The sequence below is a fragment of the Chiloscyllium plagiosum genome, chromosome 3, assembly GCF_004010195.1.
Source record: "Chiloscyllium plagiosum isolate BGI_BamShark_2017 chromosome 3, ASM401019v2, whole genome shotgun sequence".
NCBI classification, from domain to species: domain Eukaryota; kingdom Metazoa; phylum Chordata; class Chondrichthyes; order Orectolobiformes; family Hemiscylliidae; genus Chiloscyllium; species Chiloscyllium plagiosum.
This window is the reverse complement of record NC_057712.1, coordinates 104,095,971-104,112,268: the sequence shown is the minus strand read 5'-3', so window position 1 is coordinate 104,112,268 and position 16,298 is coordinate 104,095,971. Positions and strand designations below refer to the sequence as shown.

The window sequence follows — 16,298 nt, the reverse complement described above, 5'->3', positions numbered from 1 at the left end:
TGGGAGGTCATGTTGCGGCTGTACAGGACATTGGTTCGGTCACTGTTGGAATATTGTGTGCAATTCTGGTCTCCTTCCTATTGGAAAGATGTTGTGAAACTTGAAAGGGTTCAGAAAGGATTTACAAGGATGTTGCCAGGGTTGGAAGATCTGAGCTACAGGGAGAGGCTGAACAGGCTGGGGCTTTTTTCCCTGGAGCGTCAGAGGCTGAGGGGTGACCTTATAGAGGTTTACAAAATTGAGGGGCATGGATAGGATAAATAGACAAAGTCTTTTCCCTGGGGTCGGGGACTCCAGAACTAGAGGGCATAGGTTTATGGTGAGAGGGGAAAGATATAAAGGAGACCTAAGGGGCAACTTTTTCACGCAGAGGGTGTACGTGTATGGAATGAGCTGCCAGAGGAAGTGGTGAAGGCTGGTACAATTGCAACATTTAAGAGGCATTTGGATAAGTATTTGAATAGGAAGGGTTTGGAGGGATATGGGCCGGGTGCTGGCAGGTGAGACTAGATTGGGTTGGTCGGCGTGGACAAGTTGGACCGAAGGGTCTGTTTCCATGCTATACATCTCTATGACTCTATCACCCTTTGAAGAACATTGGAACTTTTTTTGTGATGGAATTGCTCTGTGAAGCATGTTGATTTATTTATTAAAAATAAAAAATCATGATCTTAAATTACATTTTTTTTGTGTTTTTCTGAAATGTAAGAGTCTTAAAACTCCTGCTTGAAATGGAACATTCTGTGTCCCTGCCATATAGGCTGGAACGTTGTGATTACCCAGCTCAAATTAACCCCTGGATAAAGGTGTTTGAGAGTCATCCATCACTTTAAACCATTTTCCTGCTACTTTCTTGTATATGAATATGTGCTGAATAGGTCTATTCATTCTGCACTCCATAACTTGAATTTTTGCCCTAGATTCTTTTTTACCACTTTGGTTAATTTCAGCAATTACTTAAGATTATGGACCATAGATTACAGTCTTCAGCCATTCCGATTCACTCCATGAAATAGCAAGAAACAGTTGAAAGGTATTAAACCAAGGCCAAAGACCCTCTCAACATCATACTCTGATGGTGAAGAATTAGTTGTGTCCCTGACTAATTTTTTCCAGTATAGCAGCCTAATGAGTGGAAAATTACCCAGGTTTTTTGATGAAGAGAAGTGACTGCTCTGTTTGTATGCTGTAAACCATCAGCACGGTAATCAAAGGTGTTGTTAAGTCTCTACAAGCAGCACATGCTAACAGGTTATTATTATCTATTCAGCGATGCCCCGGTTGGATTTGGCAGGACTATTTAACTCCAGACTTCATTCAAAATTTGCACCACACATGGACAAAAAGCTGAATTTCAGAAGTGAGAGTGTTTAGGTTGCAGATAAAAGATGGCTGTGGTTGTTGGAGACCAGTCATCCCAGTCCTACTACATCACTGGAGGAGTTCCTTGTGATATTGCCCAGGGCACAAACATTTTCAGCTCATTCGTTAATGATGTTCCTTCGATCATAAGGGCAGATGTTGAATTGTTCACCGATGATTGCATGTTGCTTTGTTCCACGTATAACCTTTTGGATCATTCTTCCTCATCGAGTAAGATCTGGGCATCATTCAGGTTGATATGATGGCAAGTATCATTGCCAAGGTCCAAAAGAATGATTCTCTCCAGCATGCGAGAATTTATCCAAATCCTCTTGACATTCTACAGGAATCTGCATCAATATCCTGTTGCACATCATTCAACAGAAACTGGACTGGGCTAGTCATATAAATAACCTGGCTTGAAGAGCAGTTAAAGGGTTGGTTTTCTTAGGTGATTAATTGACTTGTCGACTTCCCAAAGGCTTTCTGTCAAAGGCACAAATCAAGAGGGTGATAGAATACTCCTCACTTGCTTGGATGGTTGCAGTTTCAGTAACAATCAAAAAAACTTGTCACCGTTGTGGATGCAACAGTCCACATGATTGACATGCCATTCACTACATTATTCATTCTTTCCCAGCACCACCAGCACACAGTGTTTACAGTACACACCATTGACAAAATACAATGCAACAACTTTAAGGCTTTGTAAAATAAAACCTATTGAACCTATAACTTCTAACATCTAAAATAAACAAGGGAGTCATTTATTAGAGAGATGTTGGCCTAGTGGCATTGTCATGTTAATGGGGATGTTAATCCAGAGAGCCAGACTAATATTCTGATGATATGAGTTCAAATCCCATCATGACAGTAAAAATCGGCATTAACAGGGCGGCACGGTGTCTCAGTGGTTAGCACTGCTGCCTCAGAGTGCCAGAGTCCTGGGTTCAATTTCAGCCTCGGGGAAACTGTCTATGTGGAGTTTGCACGTTTTCCCCATGTCTGCGTGGGTTTCCTCCGGGTGCTCCAGATTCCTCCCACAGTCCAAATTTAGCATGGCTAAATTGACCATAGTGTCCAGGGATGTGTAGGTTTTGTGCCTAAGTCAAAGGAAATGTAGAATAATAGAGTAGGGGAACAGATCTGGGTAGGTTTCTTTTCAGAGGGTTGGTGTGGACCTGTTGGGCCAAATGACCTGTTTCTACACTGTATGGATTTTATGAAACTATGAAAAAACTGACCATATTGATTGTTGTAAAAGTCCATCTGGTTCACTAATGTTCTTCAGGAAAGGAATCCTGACCTGGTCTGGCTTACATATGACTCCAGATCCATAGTAATGTGGTTGACCCTTAACTACCCTCTGGGCAGTTAGGGATGGATTGTAAATATTGGCCCAGCAGGCAACACTGACATCCCATGAATGATTTTAATAAAAAGAAATACCCGTGTCCTTCAAGTTACCTTCCAAGTACCATCTTGACTTCATTGTCATTGGTTCAAAATTCTCGAGCACTTTCTCTAACGATCTTATGGGTATATCTCTCAGACTCCAGCAAATCAACCATGCAGCTCACTCCAACCCACTGAACGGCATTGAATCTTGCCAATGTTACCCACATTCCATGGATTGAATAAAAAACTCATCATTTTGTAAACAATTATAATACAAGTAACTAATTACTTTTACTTAATCAAGCATTGATTTTTTTTACTGTGGAAAATTGTTCATTAACCTGGTGTGTAAAAAGCTTTTCTAAAATTAGCAGCTAGTCGAGTACAGTGACTGCTAATGAATTAATGGTGTTTTAACCTAAACGGTTTATATCTTCAGTCATCAAATTTAAAGAAACACTGAATTGTTGAAGTAAAAGTACATACTGAAAACATGAAAAATCATAGAATCCCTAATGTGGAAGCAGGCCATTCAGCCCATCGAGTCCACACCAATCCTCCAAAGACCATGGATAGGATAAATAGGCAAAGTCTTTTCCCTGGGGTCGGGGAGTTCAGAACTAGAGGGCATAGGTTTAGGGTGAGAGGGGAAAGATATAAAAGAAATCTATGGGGCAACGTTTTCACGCAGAGGGTGATATGTGTATGGAATGAGCTGCCAGAGGATGTGGTGGAGGCTGGTACAATTGCAACATTTAAGAGGCATTTGGATGGGTATATGAATAGGAAATGTTTGGAGGGATATGGGCCAGGTGCTTGCAGGTGGGACTAGGTTGAGTTGGGATATCTGGTCGGCATGGATGAGTTGGACCGAAGGGTCTGTTTCCATGCTGTACATCTCTATGACTCTATGAATGCAAAAGGATGAACTGAGAGGGGCAGGGAATAAATGGTGTTTCTTAATTAATGATGTAATGAGATATTCCATTCTTCTTTTTAGCACTTTCTTATTTGTTTTAGATTTTTAGTACTTATTAAAATTTTGTCTATCGTTATGTGTTACAAGCATAAGGAAGCAAGATACTCCTTGGGGGGATAAAGGGGCAGAGTAGTAAATGATTCTAAGGGGTGCAAATTCACATCATATTAAAGTAGGATCTTGGATCTGACCTCTTTTGTTTGACATATCCTACACTCTTCTGCATGAAAGTACTGCCATGCATTGCTGGAAATGCACACTATTACAGCAAGAGCAATAGCATTTTGGGAACCTTAATGAATGGAGATAAATGACATATCTTAAACAAATGAGATTTAGGATTTGAGAGGAAATACAATCATGGAGACGGATTAATTGGAATTTTGATGTTGTTGAGATGCTTAAAGTCATGTTTACATAGGGTTGATGCAGTGCAATGTTTAGTATTGATTGGAGCGTGAAAACTAGAGGCTAGGATTTAAGGTGACTGACAAAACTGCTAACAGCGACATAAGGAAAAATATTTTAACACAGGAAATGGTTATGATCTGGAATGCGCTGCTAGAAAATGTAAGGAAGCAGATTCAATCTTTAGAAAAGGAATTGGATAAAGACCAAAAGGAAACTCATTTGTAGGGCTGTGGCACTAGCAACATTGCACTTGCAAAGATCCAACATGTGATCAATCAGGTGAATGACATCCTATGCTATAAACATTATATGATTCCATAAATTTTGATAAAGAAAGAAATAGAGGAAAACAATGGATGCTATTAGTAGAGACAAAGAGACAGAAAGGAAAATTAATAAGAAAAGAAATCAGTGCAATTTTTTTGTATCTCTTAAGAATTTGTTACGTCGAACAATTACATGTTCCCTTTCAGGACCCAAGTGATTTGATTGACATTACATTATTAATTATCATGTTATGAAAAGACTACTTGCATTCTTTATTACGCAGCCTACATTTCTGATTATCATGAAAATCCACAACTTCTTAAAGATAACAGGAAGCTAACAATGCAATGCCATTTTGTGAGGCAGTGGAACAAAGTAAATTGGCCAATAAGCTAAAGAGATTTTGACTTGTGATGCATCTAGTTCTTCTGAACTCACCTTTTGTTTTCAAAGATGACTTGACCCAATGTATCACAGCAAGAAAGTAGTGTTCTATTTTACTCCAGATTCGATATTAGAGGAATTAAATCAAAACCACTCCTGTGCATTGTATATATGTACTATACAGTTAAATGAAAGTCAGTCTGCAACATTGATTTAGTTGCGCAATTACAGAAATTACAATGATTTTATTCTTAATTGCTGTGAACTGTGGTTATTACTATTGATATGTTCCACAAAATTGCTTTTAATGATCATTTAAGTGTGAAATACAGATAGCAGTTTAAACCATAGCTTTTTTTAACAATTGATGTTACACTTAAAGATAACTGCAAATATATTATCAATACTATTATTGTTCAGAAATCTATAATGAAATATTTGGATTATAATACAAAGGAAATCAGTATTCGAAAATCTCCCATCAGGAAAAAATTGAATGCTACCTAGACAATAAGACAGAGGGGCAGAAATAGATCTTTGTCCATTGTGTCGGCTCCATAATTCAATGAGATCATGCCTGAGCTGATAATCCTCACCTCCACTTTCCTTCCTTTTCCTCATAACCATTAATTTTCTTACTGGTTAAAAATGTCTATCTAACCTTGCTAATTGCAATGCCACACAAACAGTAATAAACATAATTGGTAAACATAGCATATTTGAAAAATCATGAATCAATAATCAATCTGGTTAGAAATTGTCAATTTGAATATGAAGTAGATTAGACCAATTAACGAGTGACTGGGAACTTGAAAGTTTCAGGAGTAATAAGACAATAAGTGGAGGTACTGAGGCAAGAAGAATAACAATCTGTATTGCTAAGAATTAGACATGTTTGAAAAAGGTAAAAACCTGACCTTCTGACTTGCATTCTGTCATGACATTATATTCTGTGTCGTTGCCACATAATGAGTGGCAAATGTAATTTAGTGCAGAGAAGAATGAAATGGTTCATTTTGTAGGAAAACAATGCAGTGAAACAGTATAAAGTGCCCGATTCTAAAAAAGATGTATGAGCAGAGGGAAGCGGCTGCATATATACATAAATCATTAAAGATGACAGGACTAATTTAGTGGCTAATAAAGCATACAGCACACTTGTATAAAACACTGGTTTGGCTTTAACTAACTGTAACATGCAGTTCTGGATTTCAAATCTTAGAAAGGATATAAAGACATTATATGGGTGCTGAAAGGATGCACAAGAATGCTTTAGTAGATAGATTAGAGGTTGGGACGATTTTCTTTGGAGGGTATAAGGAGATTTGATGAGGCTATTCAACGCAAGAGCAGATGGGAAGACATCAGGGAGCACGGACGTAAGATCATTAGCTAGAGAAAAAGTGGCAACCTGAGGAAAACCTTTTCCACACACTGATTAGGACCTGTAATGTGTCACAAAACTAGTTCCTTTTTTTCCAAAAGTTGTTCCTTGGCTCCAGGAGACTCTGCCCTTGATTTTTTTTTTCAGAGGAGTAATAAACCGGGCCGGGCTCCAATCAGTCTGGTTTGGTACAGAGATGCAAAGGATTTTGAGAGGCCTTTTTTAAATATGTAAATAGATGAGACGTTAGGTCAAAATGGTCATGTTTTAGAAGTGACCAGAAAAAGGAAAAGGGTGTGGTCAACCCTTTAGCTGAGCTGAGCTGACCTGAGCTGAGCAGTTTTAGTTCAGTCTTGAACCGGAAAGTTCAACAGGGAGCTGTGTGGAAACTCTCTCTCTCTTTCTGCCCTTCAACTTCAACCTGTAAGCATGTGTTCCATTTATACTGGGTTTTGAAGGGAGTTTGCTTATTGGGACTGTTGTGTATATTTATTGTGTATAATTAAGTTTAGTTTGATAAGTTGATAAGTTCAGTTCTGTAGAGGCTCTTTATTCATTGTGTAAATTTTTGTCTTTTAAAATCTAGTCGTCAACCTAGCTATCTTATTCCGGGTAATTTTCACTGTATACTGACCAAAATAATTTGCAAAGTTATGGTCTGGGGCTGCCTGCTTAAGAATACTTTGAATGGTCTGGCCTAGTCCATAACAAATGCGCAACATGAGTGTGTGATGGAGGCAGGTTCAGTTGAAGCGTTTGTGTGGAGATGGATCATTATTTGGAAATAAAAATGTATTCGACAATGGGGAGAAGTTGGGGAATGGCATGAGTGAATTTCTCCTTCAGAGAGCAAGTATAGCCATAAGTGGCTTCTGTTGTTATCAGAAACACTTATTCTTTGCTCAAACCTCCTAGAAAATAAAAAAAAAACTGAATGTTAAAGTGTGTGCTTATTCCCAATAATCGTAAAATCCTGACATTGCAGGAAGAGGGTGTTCTACCTAAACAGTCCACACTGACCCTCCGAACAACATCCCACTCAAATCCTTCCCATCTACCCTATCCTTGTAACTCTGCATTTCCCATGGCCAACCTACTAACCTGAACATCTTTGGACTGTGGAAGAAAACTGGAGTACCCGGCAGAAACCGACGCAGATCCGGGGAAAGCATGAAAACTCCACACAGACGTTCACCCAGAGCTGGAATCAGACCCAGGTCCCTGATGCTCTGAGGCAGCAGTGCTAACCACTAAGCCACTGCCCAATGTTCTTAATAGTCTTGTGCATTCTATAGTCATAGAACTATTTACCTTAAGATCTCTAATATTTCATGTTTAGATATTTGAATTGTTTCTTATGGTTTACATCTAATCAGTTTTCGAAGAAATTTGTGTGTTAGTATCATTGGGAGTTTTGAACATTTGTAAAAGAATCAGTGATTGAATAAATGATATCTTCTTAATTATGCCTTTCTATATTTTCCTGCAATTTTTTTCCACTCCTCCATTTGACTTATTTTAAGAATATAGGTTCCATATTCAGAGGGGGAAAGAATTTTTCAGGTTTCTTTGTATGTTTGTTGCTGTGGTATTGCTGTGTGTTAGCAAGCATTTCATTGTGGTTTTGCCCCTTTAACTTGAAAAGCAAGGTGACTAACCGTTCAGTGCATTAAAACAATATATTTTTGCCTACCATCAGGAGCTCACTAATACAGAGAAAGATCAAACAATTCAGAAAAAGTCATTCTGGATATGGCAAGGCTGCTGGACTGCTAAATTTAGGAAACTCATATCTTTGCTCTAAACTTCAAAGTGGTATTGAGTTTAGTTTGTAGTTTGTTTCAGGTATTTGAGGTGGAGAGACACCATATGAAGAGGAAACACTGAAATTGGCTAAAACGCATTGGTAGCAGCAGCTCTAAAGTTTGTGCAAGGGCCTTAGTGTGGAGATGGTGATAAATTTTCACTGAGGTACTGGGTGCGTTTAAGGATTTTGCTGGGTAAAAGAAGTATTGTGATTTTGTCTTTTTCAAATGTCTGTTATTGGTATCTGTCAACCTTTACACCTAGTTTGATGTAATTCACGCTCTTTTCCTTTGTTTAATAAACATTTTACTCTTTATGTTAAATGCACACTGGCAATTTTATGAATATACTTATTGCATGACCTACATAGTGCTTTAAAAAGAAACAAAATTAGGATGTCGATCTAGCAAGTCAGTTTTTAAAAATAATTTGTTCCGACAAATATCTTGAGCAACTATGATTCAGAGAAAGAGACTCTACTACTGCACTAAGTGCCCATAGTTTTTACTCTAGGTTCTGACATGTTCATTATTAAAATTAGCAGGGAAACTGAAAGCAGTTAGCAGTTAATTAACATCGTACCTCCCAGTGAAGGTCACAGTTCCAATGAAAGGCCTCTGAAATAAAAAGGTTAACTTTTCTCTCAGCAGAAATGCTGCCACATCTGAGTATTTCCAATATCACAACTCATTGGGGGTAGCAAGCTAGAAATCAAGTCCTGCTATTTCTGGGTCATCATAAAGTTAAACATTTTAAAATAAATATGCAAAATTCCCCAAATAACTTCACTTTCAGATCCAGATTAACAAAGTCAGAACTGGGTTTCAGAACATAAAAATTGGAAAGTCAAATTGCAGCTTTATAAAATTTTTAGTTAGGCCACATTTGGAGTATTGTGTGTAGTTCTGGAATAATGTGGAGACTGTGGGGAGGGTAAAAAGAGGTTTACAAGGATATTGTCTGGATAGAGTGTATTAGCTATAAGGAGGAGGTTGGACAATATTGGATTGTTTTCACAAGAGCTTTGGAGGCTGACAGATGACCTGACAGAAGCTATATAAAATTGAGAAGTGTGGATGGGGTGATCAGTCAAAGTCTTTTTCCTAGGTGGCATAGGTGTGTAGCTGAGAAGGGAAAGTTTAAAGGAGATTTGAGAGGCAAGTTGTTTTACACAGAAGGTGGTTGATGCCTGGAACAGGCTGCCAGGGGAGGTGATAGAGCAGATATGACAGTAATGTTTAAGAGGTATTTAGACAGACTCATGAACAGGCAGGGAATAGAAGGATACGGACCACGTGCAGGCATTCAGGATCAATTTAGAATGGCATCCTGGTTAGTATCATGGGCCGAAGAGCTTGTTCCTGTGCTGTATTGCTCCCATGTTATTTGGGACAATTTCAGACCCCATTCTTTTATCTTATCTGTATTTGTTTTAGTTTTGGTATTTGTAACATATCAATTAATAGCTATCTCTTTATTCTGAAGAAACCGTCAGCAATAGCTTGTAATAAACTAATATTTAACCTGCTTTAACAAAAGCTTACTGTTGTTCTACTTTAAGGTGAGTCATACAAATTAAAAAGAGGGCTAACAAGCTATATTAATTCACAGTTCACTGACTATGCTGCAAACATGCCTGATAATTTAAAGGGCGGCATGGTGGCTCAGTGGTTAGCACTGCTGCCTCACAGCACCAGGGTCCCAGATTCGATTTGGTGTCGACTGGTTGGACCGAAGGGCCTGTTTCCACACTGTAGGGAATCTAATCTGATCATGTCACCTTCTCTAGCTGAGGTCAGAATTTTCTGCTGTTCAGATAGTTTCTACATCACTTGAACGCAGAATAAGAAGTAATGGCCTTTCAGATTTGATAATGCATAATTTATTGCTCCAAGTTCAGTTATTAAGACAACTTTTGTGTCCCTTAGTCTTGTGTATAAATCCCACTGCAGGATTTCAGCTCAGAAAGCAAGGTTGATGCGTCAGTGGTCACTAAAATAGTGTTGCATTATTGGAGATCCTGTCTTTTAGACAAGACAGGAGCCTGCCTGCCTTCATTAGTTAAGATAAATATTCATTGGCATTATTTTGAAGAATAATTATCCCTGTTGCGATGGTTAGTTATTTCTTCAAAGAACAATCACAAAAACAGATTATCTAGCTATGATCAATTTATTTTTTCAGGAATAGTTTTGAAACAATTGGCTGCTATGGTCCTACCAATATGATTGTAACATCCATTCAATAAATACCTAATTGTCTGCAAAACCATTTTGAGAAATCCAGGGGTCACGAAAAGCACTATGTTAATCAAAGTCTTTATTTTGCAAGTTGGCCTGAACTTGTTTGCTTGCTGCTGGTAGCTTGGTGTAAGTCAAAATTATTTTAAAGTATCATTTAGAACAGGCATTAAATAATTGTATTACAAACTCATTTCACCTGAGGTTTAAATGACCACTGATATGTTTGCCTAACCATCTATGGTCATAAGATCATAAAATAGGAACAGGAGTAAGTCACATGACCTCTAAATTGAAATTTCACAGAAATGTTCTTTTTTTCAACCCAAGCAATCACTAGTACTTGTGCATTGGAATACTGTTGTCCTCTTCAGGTTTTCCTTTTAATATCTCTAAACCACAAAGAAATCCATAACATTCCAAACTTAATGATGTAATGGCTATTCCATGGAATAATGAAGGCAATATGGAGATCATATAATTATATCTGCAAAGTATGATGGCTGTAGCCTAGTCAGCATGGGATCTGTTCAATTGGCCCTAATGTTGTCATGTTCAGAGAAGGAGCACACTGATCAATATCAGCAAGCATCCTAGTCACTAAAAGCAGATTAAAATTGGCTATTAGCTTCACCACTTCTGATTTTCTAATGTGCCTGATGTGGCTAATTCTAAACAAAACCGGAGGGAGATGTAGAATATGTTATCAATTATGAGATTGATAGGTTGGATTTATGCTGTGTTCACTGATATCTTAGTTGCAAGTAAATCTGGGCAATTTTGGCAAATGCCTTTCAGAGTTATTTTTATAATCCATTTTATAAAAATCATTAAACAAAATTCTTGTGGTTTTGTTACAATTAGCATGAAATACCTTAATATAGTTTGCTTGAATGTACTCACCAGTAACTTTCTCCCCACTTATCAGCATTGATAATAAAGAACTACCTCTAAAGTTTCTCTTCAGTCATCATCTATTTACCTTCAGTATGAAAGTCATTTCTTACATGTGTAGAATTATAGAATCACAGAATCATAGAAGACTGAAGAGGTCCTTCAGCCCATTGAGTCCGCAGTGACAAAAACTAAATCTACACTAGTCCAACTTCCCAGTATGTTCTGATATTTTAAGTGCTAATCCAAGTAGTTTTTAAAGGTTGCGAGGTTTCCCGCCTCAACTACCCTACAATACAGACACCACCCTCTGGGTGAAAAGATCTTTGCCAAAATCGACTCTCAGCTTCCCCTTTTCATGTTAAAATGATGTCCCTTGTTATTGATCCTCCAGCTAAGGGGAATAACTGTTTTCTATCCATCCTGTTCAAATCCCTCACATATTTATACATTTTATCAGGCCCCCTTCAGCCTTCTCTAATGAAAACAACCTGAGCTTATGTGGTCTCTCTTTAAAGCTAAACTGCTCCATCCCAGACAACACCCTGCTTAATCTTCTCTGCAACCCCTCCAGTGCAGACAGCTCCAACATAACCTCTCTGTTCTTATAATCTATATCTCGACGAGTAAAGGCAAGCATCCTGTATGCCTCCTTAGCTCCCTATTAACCTGTCGTGCCACCTTCACAAATCTGTGGACAAGCACCCTAAGATCCTGCTGTTTCTCTGATCTAGTTATGTCCGATAATTCATTTGAATAATCCCTTGTCTGGCCATCTGTTATGTATTCTAACCTGCTGGTAGAGTCCAAACACAAAAGTGAACGTTTTCCCACAGTGTGAGAAAGGATGAATTGTCTTGATTTTGTTAAGACTGCCTGTCTGGTCTTTCCAGCTTGCCTTTGGTCTGTTTTCTTGGATGTTTGAGGGAAGCAATGCCCTTCCTCCCAGGTATTTCTTTATTGAGCATTTTTCTCCCAGTCTGCCGCTTCGCCTGATTGCCTTTCAGGTGTCCTTGAATCTTGATCTTGGCCTACTTCAGACACTGTGTCTAAGTTAAAGTTGTGAATACATGACCAACTTTAGGGATTTTATTATCAGTCACAAATAATCCATGCCCACTCCATCTGAGCTGGGTCTGATGTGTCTTTCAAGTAGACTTTTTTGCTTTTCAGAGTACCTCAGTATTTAACATTTTGTCTTCCCATGATGTTCTGAATGCGTCTTATATGGAAGCTGCTGAATATTTCTGGCGTAGTTTGTTCATGTCTTTCAAGCATCAAAAGAGGACAAGTGTTGCTACAGTCTGTTTAATAAGAATAGATTTGTTTAAAGTTTGATACCTTGGTTCCTCTGATCTCTTTGGGGAATGAGCAAATGTTGAGTTTACCTTACAATTCTGTTTGCTGTCTCATTATCAATGCAAAACTTTCTGAAGACTGCTTCTAAAATAGCTGATGCTTCCTGCACTCTTAAACCTTGTGTCACTAAAGTCACTTATACACATAAAGCATCACAGATTTTGAAACTGTCTTCCGCAATAGCTGGATTAATTGATCATTTTAAATCTGAGATGGATAATTTTTTTGTTAAGCAAAGGTATTCAGGCAAGGCTATGGACTTAAGTAACAGATCAGTCATGATTTCATTGAATGGTGGAATGGGCTTGAGGGGCTGAATGGCCTACTCCTGTTCCTATGATGCTGATAGTAAATAGATATATTTAGGTTTGGTAGTAATTAGTTGAATGTCATTGCTTAAAGTAATGGTTTGTCCAAAGTAGTAAATCGCTTTTGAAAAACAGTGCATAATCCTTTGAAGATGACGCTTAATGTGACACAAGGACACAGTGATTGGGAAAAAGCAGTTTCTGTATCAGCTGTATGTTGCCTGGTTACCGCCCTCAACAACAATTATTGACTTGGCACAGGACAAGAGTCAAGTTTGTATCAACTAACCACTACCTTTATTAGTTTGTTTAAAAGAACATACAGTTTGGTTAGGAAAAGGCTGACAACGTGAATGCAATTCATACAGTGCTAATATCTAAGCACATACCCACTAAGTTTAATGTTCCCGAAACAGTCAACAAAAATGAAGGCTAATACGCAAGAATAAAAGCTCATGCTGGCCAGGTGATTTCTCTCAGATCTGGGGCCTGGTCCACACTTCCAAGTGTAGGGGCCACGACTTCACAAAGGTTGCTTTCCAGAGTTTTTGCTGATTGTACATCAAAATCCTTCATTTTTATCCTTTTTCCCAAACTATGGTGTCTTGTTCTTGTTAGTTCTTAGCTCATATGAGGGCTGGTGTCTTTCCACTATAGGCTCACTCCAAGGACACTTTTAGGATTACCTCTTTACTCTTCCTCCAAGTAAAGACATGTGCCTTATGTTAACCTTAAAGCTGGTCTGATTGAAGCCAGTGGCTGAGGCTCTGGGAACTTCAGTTCTCAAGCTTTCTGTTTTTAATATGTGAGCAGCCCCTGTACAACAAGTGATACCTTAAGAATTTCAGTCACGTGAAGTTGAAAAGATTCCACTTTTCTGAATTGGTGTATTGGATGCAAATTCCATCTCTTTCTTACTCATTTAGAATATGCAGCAGGGATCAAGCTGTTTATCTAATAAGTCAGTGTTGGTTCCAAAGATCCATATGACCTTCATCCTATCTACTTATCCACCTTCTCTTTGAATGCATCTCTGCTATTTGCTTCAATTACTTTGTGAAAAAGGATTCCACATTCTAACCACTATCCAGGCCAAGTATATTTTGGTAATAGATCACAAGCTTTTTTTGTAAAATGTAGAGCTAGTTATTTTCTCGTCGTTAACAGTGTAAAGCAGAGAAAGCCATTCAACCAACTCATTGTAACTGTGCCAAATCTTTGATAGAGCTACCAAATTTGTTTTGTCCTGCTTTCTTTTACCCTAGTCCTGTAATTTTGTTTTGCTCCAAGTATTTATACAATTTCTTTTTTTTTGAAGGTTGCCCTTTTAGGCTGTGCATTTCAGATCACAGTCACTTTATAAATAAAACAACAAATCTTTCTCTCATGTTATCTCTCATTCTTTGCCAATTAGTTGAAACATTTGTCCTCTGCTCATTGTTCATTCTGCCAGTGGAAGCAATTGCAATATTTAAACTTGTTAGAAAGTAAAATTATGGATAAACATTGGTATCCATAGGGCTGAAAGAACTCGAAGGCACAGCAAAGGGAAAAAAAATCAAGATCAGAAAAAAAATGCAAAAGGGACTTGGGAGGCTATCAAGTACAAGATTTTACAATTAGGTCATACATACAGTTGTAATCAAAGAGAGTGTAGACTCTTCAAAAACAGCTAGAAGTAATATGGAAGTAAGGAACTGGCAGACTTGCTGAATAATTTTATCTCAGTGCATCACAGATCGTTTCAGACCTTTACCTGTACATCTCTTGTACAATTGCTCATATACTTTTAAAAACTTGAGTTGAATCCCCATCATACTGTAAATAGAATTGCATATAAAAGTAGGACCGGCCTTTTCTGAGCACTCCTGGAAGCTTGAACTTTAGCACAAGAGTATGTTCTGACCTCAATCAGATGTTCCTGCTGGAAAGCGGAACGAGATTCATAATGTTATTAATTACTCTGATATTTAAATTTGTTTCATAGGCCACAGCCAAATAGCTTTTGTTAAAATGTAATAAATCTTTTCATAAACATTAGCTATCCTCTGTTTTAGTGGTAGATTGAATAGTGTTCCACAGAAAAAGATAACTTGATTTGTTGTGAATTAAAGAATTTAAATAACATTCTATTGGACAAGTGTGTTTTTTCTCTTCTGAACGCCAAATCTAAGATAGCACACTGAAAGATGTTTGCTTTATTTAGATCTCTTTACATTTTCAATCCTTGTTTGAACTTCGAATTAATATTGCGCTGATTATTTACAAAGGATTTTTTATATAAAAGAGAGCTATTCAAGATTCACAAGAATTTACTGAAAGAGAAATGGAATATTTAGCTATACTTCTTTAGCGTGTTGTTGAGACCGCATCACATGTACTGCACAGCTTTGGCCTCCTTATTTAAGAAAACATTATGTAGAAACATATGAATTAGGAACAGGAGCCCCTCCAGCCGACCGGATCAAAGTCCAGTAAGATCATGGCTGATATGTTCGTTATGAATTCCAGTTTCCCATCTAACCTGATAATATTTGATTTACTTGCCCATCAAAACTCTGTCTATCACCAAATAAAAGTATTCAGTGAAATAATTCAGCAAAGGCTCATTTTGTCTGCTCCCTGTGATTGGCAAGCTTATGAGGAAAATTTTATCAGAATGGGTCTGTATGCTTTGGAGTTCAGAAGAATGAACTCCAGTGGGGTACAAGATCCTGTGGGGCCTTGACAGGGTGGATTCTGAAAGGATGTTTCCCTGTGTGGGGCAACTAGAAGGAGGGTACTCAGTTTAAAAATAAGCAGTCCCTCAGTTGAGATCGACATCAGGAGGACATCAGCCTGAATCTCTGAAACATTTCTTTTGTTGAACTGATGTAATGCGATAGCATGTTTGTGATAACTGACACAAAAAGATAACCCACTTAGAGTAACATATTATGATAGAGTCTTGATTAAAGTTCAGCTAAACATACAGTGCTCTTACTGCTGCTACTGGAACACAGATTCTGACTGATATTTACCAATAGAATTTATTTTCACTTGCAATGCCATGATTGTTCGTTAAATCATTATGATGTTAAGTTCAAACTGATCCCATACGTTTTTCTCTTGTGTTTCGTGTATTGTTTCAAATTATCCTCTGCTGTTGTGTTCAGCCTTGCTCATTCAACAATGAAAAAGATGTGGATTCTTGTATTTCCTTGTTTATGCTAAAATGCTCTTAATTGGACCACTTTTAAAAATTCTGGTGAAGTTAGCAGAGAAATCCAAATAATCTTGGATGTAAGGGAATTCCATTAGCAGCGTTGTCTCAGATCAGTTAGCCAGAATGGTTTGATCTTGGGACATTCACACAGTGCCTGAGTGACGACTGAACTGATTTTGTTTTAATGTGGTCAAATCACAGTTAATTCATTATACAATTAAACAAGCTTAGAATATAACTCAAATCTATGAGGCATTGCTACATGCAAAATAGTTTTCAGAAATTTGTTACAGAAAAGTAG

At 37.8% G+C, this 16,298-nt stretch overlaps 1 protein-coding gene across 3 annotated transcripts in view; it reads left to right on the top strand.

The window, feature by feature from the left end:
• The window catches only part of ascc3 (activating signal cointegrator 1 complex subunit 3), a 541,129-nt gene that overhangs the window by 193,627 nt on the left and 331,204 nt on the right, over positions 1-16,298 (top strand). The gene's annotated exons all lie outside the window — the stretch shown is intronic.